Raw genomic sequence first — 15,899 nt, 5'->3', positions numbered from 1 at the left:
ACGTGGATTAAAAATACATTGGATAATACAGTCCCAGCTAGCCTACCTAATCAAAGTCTCCCCTCAGTTGCGAAACCTCACGTATCATCCTCCTCCTTCTCCACCTCTCCCTCACTCCTCCTGATCCGGTATGACCAGTCCCCTGGCACTGATGGTGAATTCAATGCCAACAAACATAGTCCTGGTGTATCAACTCAAGTCTGCCCGAATACCAAAGTGAGTATTCTGCCATCTCCCTCTTCACTCATGTGTCTGAAACTTAATTCTCACTCTGCTAAAGCTTCCAACAACAATAGTCTAGTGAACCTCAGCTCTATTAACCACCATTCCTCTACTTCTTCTTCTTTCCAAAAGAGACCACACTCTTCCACCGTCCTCTCTTGCCCATTGGTGTACACTGCCCCTCAACATCCTGTCTCTTCCCCCACTACTTACCTCCTCACCTATTAGAAATATACTTAGCCCCCATCACTCCTCTCCCCGGGGGGAGGGTGCTCATCTACTAGCTACCCCTAGACCTGCCGCCCACAATGCCGACCAGCCCTCCATTGAGGATAAGATGGCTGACCTCAAGCAGGATCCCGACCCCTCCCTCACTAATTAACTATGAAAAAACAAATATTGCCTTCCAACATTCCTCTCCTCCAGCGGTCTCATCTACTATCTACTCCTAGACCTGCCACACACAATGCTAACCCGCCCTCCATTGAGGATAAGTTGGCTGACCTCAAGCATGTTCTTCAACTTGTTAAAGATAGCCTGCAGACCGTATTATACTTCTCTATGAAGATGGAGAAGTTTTGGAAGCTCAATCCTACCCTTCAGACTAATCAACCCAGCCCTCCCACAATGGATAAACATTGCAGGAGAAATTGTTGTTTTCTGAAAACCTGCTCAGTCCACTCTGGAAAACACAGCCCCTTTTTAATCACCACTCCAGGCCCTATAGGTCTACTCACCATCTGTCTGATGATGACATTCTCTTCCTACTTCTATCTTACAATGGCTCTCGCAGTGTCTCTTCACACAATCTATCACCTAACAGGTGACAATCTTCTCTTCATCGAACAAATAATGGTGTCCATAGCCTCAAACTCTGACCAACACCCCAACCATTGCGGAAGTCAACTTACACTGGAACGACACAAATGATCCATTATTGTGCTCCTTCAAGGTTTTCCTCTCTGACCTAAACTTCACCCAGGCCTGCAATGGACCTACCCACAACAAGAGCTCTACGCTTGATTTAATCATAGCTAAAGATAACATCATACAACTTGATAAAATATCTCCTTTTGACTGGTCGGTTCAAATCTCTTTTCACATCCTGGAAAAGGTTCATTGCAGACAAGGTCAACCTTACAAGACCAAACGGTGGTCTCGAAATCTGGGAGACATCAACGTAAATTATCTAACCTCCATTACTAATAATCTACTTGCTCCACTCCCTAACATGACTAATCTGGATGACCTTACTGATCATTACATCCACACTATGACAAATATTTTCAACACAATTATACCGAAGCAACTCAGAAAGATGATGATCAAACAGTCCAAACCCTAGTTCAATTGCTCCCTAAACACGGAACGACGCAAATTAAGGCTTACGGAGTGATCATGGATAAACTCACCTTCCATCACAAACTTCAAACAGTTGAAGATTACTGGAAGCTCATATAATTTCGTAGTGTGAAAACCAAACACCTTAGGGCACAGCTTGACAACGCCAAAAGCAGACCCAAAAAACTGTGAAATCATTAAACAATTAGCTAACTACCCAACCAACCAACACTTTACACCCTAGATCTCTTTCCCCAGTGGGGAGGATTTCTCTGCACACTTCATTGAAAAGGCAAGAAAAATTGAACTTGAGCTGCTACTCGCATCCCCAAATGCTCAGTTTCAGACTCAGAACACACCATCATCTTGGCTAACCACAGCGAGTGCCCCATACTTCTTACTCAATAGATTATATTCCAAAAACATATGCATCTCTCCCATTGTCCCTCTTAGGGATGGCCGCTCTTTTCAAAATTATGTCCCTCCCCCGCTTCCTCTATGCCCTACAAAACTCACTAGAAGCAGTCCCCCCCCGCTTATTTTAAAGAAATTGAAAGACTCCAGAGGGAGCTTCTGTGGAACGGACCGCCGCGCATAGCTCTCAGCAAATTGACTCTGAAATGGTATGATGGAGGCATTGCCCTTCCTGACATTAAGAAATATTATTGGGCCGCCCACCTGGCCACCATCAACCATGGCACATATGGACCCCTGATGACCCTGGCTATCGAAAAGACAGGTGGCTGCTCCCGGGGGGAAACTATAATAGAACACTATATTCCAAACCAGCTCGACCTGCACTAACTGGCCCCACCGGGCACTCGATAACCGTCTGGTGCACCGCCACCAGATCTCTGGGTTGGGAGGGTAAATTAACATTGGCCACCCCCTTATGGGAATCCGCGAAGCTGGGACACCTATGGCAGACAAAAGGTTTCGATAAGTGGGATATGATAGGCATCTGCCGCGTCCAGGACATGTGGGAAAAGGGTGACATAAAAACGTTCGCTTCCCTGCAAGAGCAGCATAACCTGGCCGACTCAGAACACTTTCGCTACAGACAGATACGGCATGCCCTGCGCTCGGCCTTCCCCAGGGGTTCCTTCTCTCCCCCCTTCCCCCCGAGTACCCTCCACTGGGGAGTAGGATATTAGACAGACAACTCCCTGAGAAGTCTATCTCTTTGATTTACAATAAGTTAATACATAACATGAAAGACCCTCTCACACAGCTCCGACAAAAATGGACGGCGGACGGTATTGAAGACTGGCAGGAGGCTGTGTCATCTCCCAGGGTGGTGGCTATCCCTGCAAGATTGCGACTGGTCCAACTAAAAATCCTGCACAGAATATATATGACAGGACCTAGACTAGTATTGATGGGAAGGGCGCCCACGGGAGACTGTCGTAGGCGGTGTGGCCAGCTGGGCACGTTCCTACATATTATCTGGGAATGCTCACTTGTCCAGTCCTACTGGAGGGAGATTCATGAGTGGTGGGGACTGTCTTGGGAATCTCCCTGCTCCCAGAGGCACGTAGGTGTTTGCTCAACATATGGAAGCTCACTGACCTGCACGCACACCAAACACAGTGGGCCACACTTGGTTTTATGGTGGCTAAAAGGAACATATCCCAGACTTGGGGGAAGCCGCCCCTCCAACACTGAAAGACTGGAAGACCAACATGGACTGGTGCATGTTCCGTGAAAAGAATGTTTATGTGGCCCGTGGCTGCCCCAGGAAGTGGTCCCGGAAATGGGGGCCCTGGAATCAATACAGAGGCAACATTTGGACCCCACCACAGCAACTAGCCCTTGATGACATGCATTCTCCTTAATTTGTCCCATAGTGTACACGGTGCTATGTCATTGCTAACTTGGTATGTGCCTGATTGAATTATCTACATTCTTGTAATGTGCCCTATTTTCTATTTGAAGTCGATGACTGTTAATAAAAAAGAGTAAAAAAAAAAAATATGCATCATGGATCTCCTTTTTACTACCAGACGTTGCTGAGCTGCTCAAATCTATGACTTCTTTAAACCCTCCAATCACTTGAACAATCCGCTACCTGCCAAGTACTTCAAAGAGCTCAAATCTGCCATTCTCCCACACTGAATTCCTCATGCAGGGTAGGATTCCCGATTGCCTTAAGATAGGACACGTCATTCCCATCCCAAAAAAGCCAAATTCAGACTTAGCAGACCCTAACAACTTCCGTCCAATTACCCATATCATGACTCTGGCCAAACTGCCTGAGAAGTGCGTTCACACACAGCTCTGCAACCACATCAAAACATTTCAGCTCCTTGACCAATATCAGTCAGGTTTCACAGCGGGTCATAGTACTGAAATGGCTCTAACACGCATTGTTGTTGACGCCTTGGGAGCTCTTGACCAGAATGTACCCTGCTTACTTATCCTTCTTGATCTGTCCTCAGTGTTTGACACGGTCAAACATGAAAACCTGATTGATTTTCATCAAAAAAGATGGGGCCGTCGGGCCCTGTCTTAAATTGGTTTGTCTCGTTCTCACAAAACAGAACGCAAATAATTAAAGTTATCCACTCCCTTGCAACCAGTACCCCAGAGTCAATTGGAGTACCTCAAGGTTCCACTCTATCTCCCATGCTTTTTAACCTATTCACGGAACCATTCTCCATTATTCAGAACCGTTCTGACATTCAATACCACATGTATGCCAATTGCACTCAATTGTACTTGAAAATCTCTTCTCCAGATGACGTTAAAACTCTTAACTGTGCTCTGCTGAAAACTCAACAATGGTTAACTCACAATCACCTTTTGCTAAATACTCTCCTACAGAATTCCTCCTGATTGCCCCTCACAATCACTCTCCACCCATTCAAGACTGGCTCTCAACTGCACTTCTCATGTTGTTGACTCTGCGAGATCTTTAGGCATAACTCTGTACAAATACCTGAATATGCAAGACCACATCAGTGCAACAACCAGGGGAACCAATCATCATCCCAACACATTAAGGAAAATCAAGACATTCTTGCTTTTTGAGGACATACATTCAGCAGTACAATCCTGACTATGGAATTGTTACAGGGTTACCCAAAGCTAAATTGGCACCTCTAAGAGCCTCTCTGAACTCTGCTGCCAGACTTATCACTGGTTCTAGAAAACATGATCCCATCACACCTGACCTAATTCAACTAAATTGACTGTCTATCGAAGCAAGGCTGTGGTTGAAGATAGCCTGCCTGACGCACAAAGCTATTCATTATAACAGCTCTGTTTACCAGGCTAAGAAACGTGATCCATCTGGCTTGAATCGGACCTGAAGAAGCTCTAAAACGCTCCCGTTGAAACCTCCCAAATTCAAAAAGAAAAGAACATACAATCATGCTTTGTTTGGACTTGCACCAAGAATATGGAACGTCCTTCCTCCTCAGATCAGATCTAACCCCTCTACCTACTCATACAAAAAACAAGTCAAATGGTTACTCCCGAATAATCTCTACAGCAATAGCCCTGAAGCCTCCATAACTAACTTATTTCTTGTTGAGACGTTTGATATCTCATTCAATGTTGCAATTTTTGTGACTCTGCATGCACCATAAGATTGGTTGCTCTTTTGTTACTTTACATGTCCCACAAGGTGGGTAAATGCTCCAGTTTGGTATTTGTACTTGTTAAGTTCCTTTACGTTGTTGTATTTATGCCTTTACCTCCTTTTTGCTTCTGCTCTTTTGTACATCGCTCTGATACCCTCACGGGTCATGTTGACGCTATATAAAACTTTTCAAATAAATAAATAAATCCAGAGAAAACCAACAAGGGGTGATACACACCATGGGGCAGGACAATACTCCGGGGTGAACTTGAAAAGGAGGAATATGCAGCAAACCAAAACAGCAGGTAAAGAGATCAGAGGCCAATATCACCCAGTAAGGGCTCAGAGCAACAGTCTTCTGAGGCGGTCTGTTCCTGGATCTCTGGATGGGTATGATGGGAGGGACCTCCATGGGATGCAGGTGAGGACCTTGTCTCAGTCAGTCTTCCAAAATCGGTGGAATTTTGGAAAATGTGAATCTTTCCGTCTAGGTCAACCTCCAGGTGGGTAAAGCATAGAGTGTTTGATATTGAGGCTACGTAGCGTGCGCCGCACCTCTGTAAATTTACAGCTGGCCTCTTGAACAGTAGCCATGAAGTCCAGAATAGTTGATATCACAGAGAGTTGGTGTTTCAGAGGTCCCTTCTCGCACGCCAGGTGGAGGATGGGGAGTCGGGCAATAATCTGCCAAGGAGGTGTGCCCAGCAGAGCCCGAGGGCATTCACACTTTTGGATACCCATTTGGCTCTCCTGCTCCCCTAGAAGTATCAGAACAAAACTTTCTGGAAAGAGCAGTGGTAGATGAACCTTTTTTTGTGCAATTTTCATGCAGGTTCATCAAACGACGCTAAAGTTATTAGCAAAACAAAAATCTTTATTCCTCTTTAAACACTAAAATATCTATAACTACACTGTGCCAACCTCCAGTGTGAAATAAATGTATATATGTACAAGTTACTTACCTTAAGTAATGCTTTCTTTTGTGGATACTCTATCTAACTAGAAGATTCCTCAGTTTGTGAATATCCTTAGGAGACAGACTACATCTGGAAAATTCAAAGCAGTGCTCCTGTGTACCAGCAGGGGGCACCATGTGAGTTAACATCAACGCTGTTCCATTGCAGAAGCAACTGGCTCGCATCTAAGCACCACGCTTACACTCTGACAGTTTCGTTCAGGAACTCTTCCACAGCCTCAGATGAGTAGCCTATTGGTGAATAGAACAAAACAGCCTGTAGATTCCTAGATTGTGTTTTTTTAGGTTGAGGAGACCATACCATAGCACGGGAAGGTGGCGAGGGATTTCAGTTGGATAGATTATCCACTAGAAAGGATGTTATCTAAGGTAGGGGTGGGCAGAATTTGCATAGTCGCGCTACGCAAATTATCACGAAAGTGTTAAAAATCTCCACGAGCACACGGATCTTTCGCTTAGACGCGGAATTGCTTGTCCCGCCTGTTTGCGATGTGTTTTTGCGTGCTTGTAGGGAATTCTATATCGCTAACTTGCCCATGCGGTTGCTAATGGGCGCGGCCATCTTGTTTTTCACTTGTCCCGCCCGCTCGCAATGCTTATTTCCTCTTCCAGGTCGTGTATTGCGTGCTCCCGCCCCTTTCTGTGATGAGGATTCCCTGTTCGGGAACGCGTATTACGTGTTAGCGGCGCTTTGTGCGTGCTCGCGGGGGAAATATCACACGAACTTGCTCACGCGATCACAATGGACGCGGCCATCTTGTTTTTCACTCTATTGCTATGGTTCTGGGCCTGCTTTTCTATCCTCCCTCTATCTTTGCAATCCATTGTTTCTGTACACTTTTTAAAGATCTTTTTAATTTTTTATCTATTTCTCTATTTTCCTGATTGTATATTTTGCCTTTTTGAAAAACTTTTTGTGACTTTTTTTTACTACTGCTTCACTCTTTTTCTATAACTTGCTTTTTTCATTTCTTTTACCTACTTTTCGAATTCCTCCTTATTCTTTTCCGCCCCTGAGTCCCATAACCATGCTCAAGGGTGGGCGGCAAGTCAAAGGGCGAGGATGCTCGCAGCCGCAGCCACGACCGCCTTCCCCAAAAGGGGTGCAGGAACGGGAAATATTTGGTGAGGCGGAGGTGGCCGAGCTTGGTTTTTTTGTGCAGCGCCACCTCCCCTTAACCCTAGCAGCAGGCGGCAGGCCTGGGTCCGGGTACGGGCTCCGGGAGCGTCCGCAGCAGTGGATAAAGGTGCGCCGGGCAGGGTTTCGCTGCTCTGGTGTCTGGCATACCAATAACCAGCTGACACACCAGTGGTCCGATATCCTGGACCAGGAGCAGGACCTGCTAGGAGTGGAGGTCCCGGGGCTTGGTGAGTAGCTATTTAATATTACTACTTTGTGTTCTTCTGCTCTGTGTTATTTATAGCGAATATATATCTTTTTTCCGACCAGCAAGAACGCTGCTGCTTACATTGCAGGTAAATTACGTTGAAAAATCTTCTGTGATTGTTATGACACAGGTGCTCGGGGCTACTAATCTTACTTGTTTGCAACTTTGCACTCGCTTGGCCTGATTATGTAAGAGTTTACTTTGGAGAAATTAAGTTAGGTAATGCTAGAGAGACTCTAGTCCTTCCTTTGTCCTCCTGCCACTAAGAAGAGATAGTGGTGGATTGATAGGTTTAGTTACTTATTAGTTGGTAATTTTTAAGTGGTCTGCGTGACACATCCTCTGTCACGTCACGTGCTGCTGAGTGCTGCTTACTCCGGTCCTTAGTAGAACCTTTTGTAGTTTGTTTAGTGAGTGTTAATAGGCTTCTCATAACTAGCAGAACATCTGCAGCAACCAACCAACAATTTGGTGTATGCAAACATGTATGCATGTGTCCTACATCTATGCATTTTTGAGGACTACAATAAATGGAAATACAGACTCAGCGAACAATTGGTCCGTCTGGAATAGGTGGGCTAGGTCAGGTGGCACTTAGGGCTTACTACCCGGTCCGTGAATCTCGCAATACTTCTAGTCGATCAGATTAGATAGGTCAATTTTATTGCAATTGTTGTTCACAAAAATGATTTTGGAGCATATTTTAAAATATTTTGTTTCACACAAACATTAATTTTTGTCTCTTTCTTTATTAAATCTTACATGATCAGCAGCACCCAGGGGCAAGAAGACGGGTTCTCAGTCAGCGGAACCAGAACAACATGCCTCCCAGGGCAAGGACCACTCCTCTACCGAGGGCTCTGCTGCTGGCCCCAGTAAGTCATCCAGTGGTTAATATTAATAATTATATTTACCTAACTTTTCCTGCACCATATTTTTTCCAAACTATTATTTCGGTTTTCTAATTCTATTTTTTTACAAATTCTTCTTCGATCTAGACTATCTGTTTCTAAATTCTTATTATCCCTGCCTCTATCTGCCTCTTGCTAGGACTCTCTGTACTACTACTATTAGTCTGTCTGTAGCTAAGCTTGCCCAGTTGGCCACTCTTTATTTAAAAGGTTTTAAATAAAACTCAGATTCACCAATAGCTCTAGCCATTGAGTCCAGTCCTTTGGGTTGTCCTCTTCTACTGCTTCTAGTCTTCTTAATCTTGAGGCTTTTCGACAATTCCCACCAACAAAATGTCCAACCAGATTTTACTATTTTTGATAGGATAGGATACTACTACTGTTGTAGGAATTCTGCACATACAGAACTTTGCGCAAGAAAATTGGATGTTGGTGATGGGAGGTTGGACCTTCCTCACACCTCAATCAGAACCCACCACAATCCCCTGACCGACTAGTTATAGTGTCTCATTAGGACCCCCCTTCCCCCCAAGATACCCAATGAGTAGACAACCCAGAACATAACACTCCCGACCTCTCAGTCGCGGAAGCAATGCACACCCTTTCGCTCACTCACTCATGTAAGTCCACACCAAATACCACTGAGTCTATGTAAGTTCAAAATGTTTATTTTCAACTGACAAGCTCTGTACCTAATTCTATAATGCAGCACCAACAGCAAAATGCATAAGATTAAAACAATAAACATTGTTACACTTAGTTACACTTACAACTACAAGTCCATAGAAGACAAAAGGCGAAATCATGAGAACTGAACAGTGGTGGAAGAACCACCCTCCCCTTGGTTGGAATATAGTTTAAATAAAATTATAAATGAAGATCTCTGAGTGAATTCTGAGAACCACTCACCTTAGAAGAACCTAGTACTGGTTACATCATAAGCTCTGCAAAGCTCTGGTTTAGTAGAAGGGAATCGTCCATCTGTTATGAGAAAAATGGTGCGCGTTAGTATATTGCAAGCATTTCTCAGTCGTGCCAAAAAGTGTAGCATTTTTATGGATAAGCAATATGGACTAGCACCAGACTCCATAACAAAGTGGGTTGTTTTTCGACCTTGTACGCAGCACTCAGACAGGAGCAGTATGAGCTCATGTGGGCTCAAAGGCGTCTTACACAACAAGCTGCGAGGTAACGTGCTCAAAAATAAAAGACACAAAGCTAAAATGGTTGCATGGCTCGGGCTAACTTAGCAAAGACTAGAATGACCCTAGGGACCATATGACACTACTAGTGTCTACTCTACTACCCGATTTGTACTAGTGATGTATGTTGTATATGTATGTATTAACTTTTTTCTCAATCTTGCTAGTGAAAAATAGGGGGAGGTGTATCTGGCATCTAAAAAATGTGTAATGTTTTTTCTAGGTGTACTACCGACCACCAGTACCGGGGCAAGCGGCGAAGCGACGCGGCCGTTGAGGGTGCAGGAGGAGATGCAGCAGTTGCAGGAGGAGCTGCAGGGGGTGTGCCAGCAGCAGTGGCAGGCAGTGGTAAGCTATATTCCTAATCCTTACTTATTGACATTACACTCGCTGCAAGGGTGTACTGTATACTGTACTGTTGAGACTTATTAAATAAGAAGTTGTTGTGAACGGTTGATGAAGACACCCTTTACTTAGTAATAGCAGTGGGAGTGTACTGTTGAGTAAACAATGGCCTCTTCTATCTGACTTCAACTCAGCTGTGAAAGTTTTATGGAGAAGACTAAAAGTCAGATCAGATGACCTTGATGGATGGGTTGAACGAAAAGGGAAAGAAGCGTGGAAGGAGGAAGGACGGACGAGATTTAATATTTATGACTGGCAGAGAAGGATACATGGGATGCATGCATGCATAGGTGGCTGATAGGAATCAGATGCATGGGTGGTTGAATGCCTGAAACTCCGACAAATGTTATACGCCGAGGAAGTGGGAGGATAGATACATACCACAAATGTTATGTACTGTGCTTGCTAGTGCATCTGTGCCACTATGTGTAGAATTAATTTGTCCTACTGCTTTGCTAAGAGTATATTTTACAATAGTCTTGTTTTTTCGCTACTCCTTCCAAAGGGAAACCAGACAGGAAGGAGTTAGCAGCCAAGGCTCGGCGCTGGAAGCCATACAAACGGAATACCGGCGGCTGGTGGTTCTGGCGGAGGAGGAGGAGGCGGCAGCAGCTGCAGCCTCCTACAATGCCCCGGGTCCCTGCCACCCCCTCCAGTGTTACGGCGCCACCGTCTGGCAGCCGCCCGCCACCGCACTTCATTTAATAGCACTACGGCCCCCCCCTGTGGATGCAATTGCCACGCAATGAAGCACCGCATGGATCGCCTTGAGGAGCATATTTGTGTACTGGAGAGGTGAGCCTGCCGATGAACAGACCCTGTTGAATGCCCCTTTTTTATTGCTTATTTTGGTGGGTGGGAATCGGGCGTTGGGGTTTTCACTTTATTTGGACAATTGGACATTTAATTTGTTGGACTTTTTTGTTCCGGACAATGGACATTGGTTGGGGTTAGGGAGAGGGGTGATCAAGGTGTTGTTGTGGGATTCTTTACATAGTTTATTTTTGTTAGGGGATTAAATTATATATTTATACTTTACTTACAATGTTTTTAATATTTTGTGGGTGCGGTTACAGTTTTATGTCACAATGTTTCCTTGATTCTGCAGGGCCACAGCCAGTGTTTGATTTAAATAATTGGCTGACTTTGTAAGACACAAACAGATAGATGCGCTACCCCTCACTGAGTGACGTGTCCTACTAGTACTGTCAGTCTCTCCTCCTAGTCTATGCATTCTGCAACTGGATTCAAGAGGTGTGTGAACTAATGACAAATTTTCCATTATTAATTATGCCACCCCAAACTTCTTCTCTTACCTGTGCTTAATGTTTGACTTGGGCACAGCGATGTCTGCATGGTGATGATGATGATTGTTTGGTTTGTTTCCCAACATTCCATGGTTGTGGTGGTAGTAGTAGACACTGGCAGTAACATTTGCAAAAAAAGAAAATGAGACTGAGAGAAACTGTGGGAGGAGTAGTAGACCGAAGTACAGTACAGAAATTACTGCCAAACAATAATATGCTAAAATAAAATAAAAGATAATGATGGCGGGGATAGCCTAGTACAACAACTTAGAAACTGTAGTTGTGACGAGTCACTCGACTAGGCCTACACTCGACACAAGCGTAACCTTTAGTGCTGTGTAGGAGGAGGACAAATGCAATCGATGCGAGAAATTTATGATGATGGTTTAGGTTCCTTTGAATATACAGATCATGGGTGGGCAAGCAGAAGAAGATCCTCGCCCTGCCTTGAAATTGAATTTGTGTTGCTTTCGCCACATCCACCCCAGCAAGCGTGTGATCAATTATTGGTGTACATTTAATTTAGTCACACCTCAATAAATCACACAGCCAGGGGGAAGAGAGTTAGGGTTTGATGAATGGTTGGGAAGGGGGGTTTAGGGAAAGGTTTGACAAAGAAAAACAGTATGCATGGACAAACAACAAAACACAATCTTGGCAGACGACCATATCCATAAATCCGTTAAGGGAGAAAAAGGAAATGCATGCATGATGATGATGATAACATGATGGTTAATGAGAAGTAGTACTTACTAACTACTACTAGACAATTAGACAGTACAGGGCAGCAGTATGTTATGTATTTGCCTTGCCTGTCTGCCCTCAGAGAGACCCGAATTATACACAGTTTCTGCTCTGTTGTACCGGGTTTACTTTTAAAGATAGCAAAGAAAATTCAGAAAGAGCTGTAGGGATGAATTATTATAAGCAGCGAGCAAACATAATAATAACAACACACAGTAGTAATGATTGAAGACAAAAAATGAATCAAATTATTTAAAAGATGATGAAAGTTGATACTGTTACTATATGTTATCCTGGTCAAAATGGAGAGTCACATCTCGGCATTCCTCTTGGTCCTCCCTTCCATGGACGCTCCGTCCATCAATCTTGGGTGACGCCACTGCCTGCCTGGCAGATGTAGATTCATTGGTAAGGTAAGTGTGAGTTGTTTTTCCCAGTATAGTACAGGGTAAGGGCCGGCCTGTAACTGTAGATGGAAAAACAAAAGGGATAGTGATAAATCAAGTAGGAAAAAAATGCATAATTTACAGTGGAGTGCAACAAGAACACTTTCAGAGGAGACATGGATACATCATGTCTACTCTAGTCTGTTTCCAGCATTAACCTACAACAACAGGATAGAGCAGGCCCACGACACCCTTGACCTATCCACCATTTAGCGTACATTTTTTGTCCGAAAATATACAGCAACATAACATTTTACAAATTAAGTGACTAAATCAATGCACCGCTGTCAGTCATACCACTACAATCGACTCCACCACTACACAGACATGTAGGTCTGCTGTGGTTGTTGTTGACTTGTTTACCTTTTAAATGTCACTCATAAAACGCCCTGACTTATTCTATCAATCATCTCCGATCCTACTGGGTGACTGCGAAGATATTATGTCACTGTGGTCATCATCATGTTGTTGTCCAACTCATTGGGTGCAGTGTACAGATTGAGTCCCCTTTCCATATTCAAAATGCAATGGATCGGCCTGCAGTAGAAGTACAAATTTGTTATTAAAAGTCAAGAATGGAAACATTGCCTTGAGTTACTTTTAGTGTGTAGGTTAGATAATATTACACAATGAATTAACTTCATGCACAACAAACAACACCACCACAAATCACTCAGTCAGCATCCAATGCATGGCATCATTCATTACCTGTTCCTTCTCATCTTCAGTTAATGGGCAGTTTTTCTCGGCTCAGAAAGGAGGATAGCTATAGTAGTCATCATCATGTTCCACTTCTTTTGGAGGGACTCAATGAGGCAAGATTTTCTTTTAACTTCTATTATGCTACATCCACTCATCATCTGGCTTGAGGGCAATGGATTTAGGGCAATTCAGGAGGATGGAGGAGCAGGACTCGGAGGAGTGGACTGTGAAATGCAGACAGCCGAAAGAAACTCATATATGGCAATAAAAAGACTAGAAGACGGTGGTGATGGATTTGTTGTGATTTGAAGTTTTGAACCAGAAAGACAAACACACAAACAAAAGTAAATAAGGGAGGAAGACAGTAAGAAGTGCTAGCCTAATTGTCAGGGAAGGATAGCTCGTCCTCAAACTCTGGGGGTTCAACCAGAAGTAGGTAATCATCATCTAACACACTACTACCATCACCTGAGCCGCTGTCCTCATCTTCCTCCGTTGATTCATGTATTGTGTAATTCGGTGGTATAAAGTGCTGATTCATTTTGATCATGGTTAACCTCTCCATGTTTTTGGCAGAGAGACTGGTCCTCCTCACTGTTACAATGGAACCAGCAGCACTGAAAACACGTTCAGAAGAGACACTTGCGACAGGGCAAGACAGATAGTTTATCCCCAGCCTGCTTAGCAGTGGCCATTGGCCCCTTTTCCCATACTAATACCGCAATGAGTTTTGATCAATGTACACCTCTGTTGGGTCATCCAGATAGGCCTGGACCATCCGCTCAATGTTTAGGGGTGCTACACTTTGGCCTCTTTTGTCTTTGTGTCAGCACTGGACATAGCAAGTCCTTGCTGTAAATACCAATCCTTTAACAATTTTACTAGGGCTGATGATCCGGTTCTTGCTGTTGTCGATAGTGTTGGTGAGTGTTATGAGCCAAACACACTGCCCTCAGGCTCCGAAGTCGAACGTGAAGCCGGATGCCCTGCTGCAGTACTTGTTGTGGGTTTATGTAGCGGGCTTTTAATTACCAGCCGTTCATTTTCCAAATTACTGGCTGCCTCAGCTATCCAAGTTTTGTACCGGGCAAAATCCACTTCTGAAAAAGGAATTAATATCTTACTGTTCAGTGCCGCTTTGGACCGTGGATCCAGAATTGTGGCACAAATGTAATGTTCTTGTTACAAAATCTTATGTTGCACCCTTGTATTGTCAGCTAAGCGACGGGATAAGCTCTCCACCAACTCATATGCTTCTTTTTTTTCCTCTACACCTTTGTATACTTCAGACACCTCCTTTAGCTCTTGCACTAGCATGTGCAACAATGGGATAGCTTGGTCCATAGTACAGTCCTCCTTGTTGACTTCCCGTGTGAAGACCTCGAAAGGAAGAAGCATCTCAGTCAGGCATTTAACTAGGCACCATTGGTCCTTCTGAAGGGTCATGCCTTTCACAGTAGCATCCCCTCCTCGCATGACATATTCATTGATTGGTCTGTACTGCTCAAACAGACGGTCAAGCATGCAATAAGTTGAGTTCCAACGTGTTGCCAACTCCTGGATGAGTGCTTTGACTGGCATTCTATAGTCACGTTGAATGATCCTCAGCTGATTCCCAGCTTTAAAAGAATGGCTGAAATAAGTGCATATTCTTTGGCAGGTGGTCAGTAAGTTGCTGACTATGGTTTCTTTTTTCAGAAAGTCTTGAACTATAATGTTAACGCAGTGCGCCAAACAAAGGACCCTGAAATAGCATCCAAGCTCCATGGCCTTAAGTACATTATTGCCATTATCTGTGGAAACAAACCCAATCTTAAGCCCTCTTGGGTGCAGCCATTCAAAGACCTTGCTGTGAAACTCTCCCAAAATGTTTACAGCAGTATGAGATTTCTCCATGGCGAACATGGCTACAGTTGCATGTTTCCACGTAGCATTACAAATCTCAACTGTGTCAACAGCACCTACTTCAGATAGCTTATCTCTAACCCCCACAAAAGAGACCCAGTGTACAGTGATGCACATGTAATCAGTGGCTTAACAACTGGTCCACATGTCTGTTGTCTGGTGGATATTGTGAACAGCACTCTGCTGCAAAGCCTGTCCAACCAATTCCAGCACATCATGATATAGTGCTGGAACAGCAACTCTGGCAAAATAGGACCGCTGGGAACCTTCCATTTAGGGCAGAGGGCTGACACAAATTCAAGGAAACCCATCCCTTCCACAAATGAAAAAGGGAGAAGGTCCAGAGCTAACATTTTAGCCAGCTTCGCATTGAACAACCGTGCCGTTGGGTGGTTGCGTTGGTACTGCCCCTCCAACCTAAGCATGCTCTCAATGGTAGGCTGGATTATTTTCCTTTGTGGTGCAGCTGTTTTCTTGAACCCAGTTATGCTCAACGATGCACTTTTTTTCATTGCAGTACTCTGTTGCCTTGGTGTCTCAGTCTGACTCTGAGTATAACTCTTACTGCGTTGCCACTGAGATGTTGCTGAGGATGTGGGCGGTACCACTATACTGCTGGGGACAGGCCTAGAAATGTCTCCCTCTTGTTCACCTTCCACCGCCTTCATATCTTCCCCTAATTCTTCATCCCCAACAACAGCAATGGGTTCAGTTTTACTTTTTTCTGAGCGAAGTAGGTGAGCCTCCCACTGGATACTGTGGTGTAT

This window comes from Triturus cristatus, chromosome 3_1 (assembly GCF_964204655.1).
Source record: "Triturus cristatus chromosome 3_1, aTriCri1.1, whole genome shotgun sequence".
In the NCBI taxonomy this organism is placed as follows: domain Eukaryota; kingdom Metazoa; phylum Chordata; class Amphibia; order Caudata; family Salamandridae; genus Triturus; species Triturus cristatus.
This window is presented reverse-complemented; position numbering follows the sequence as displayed.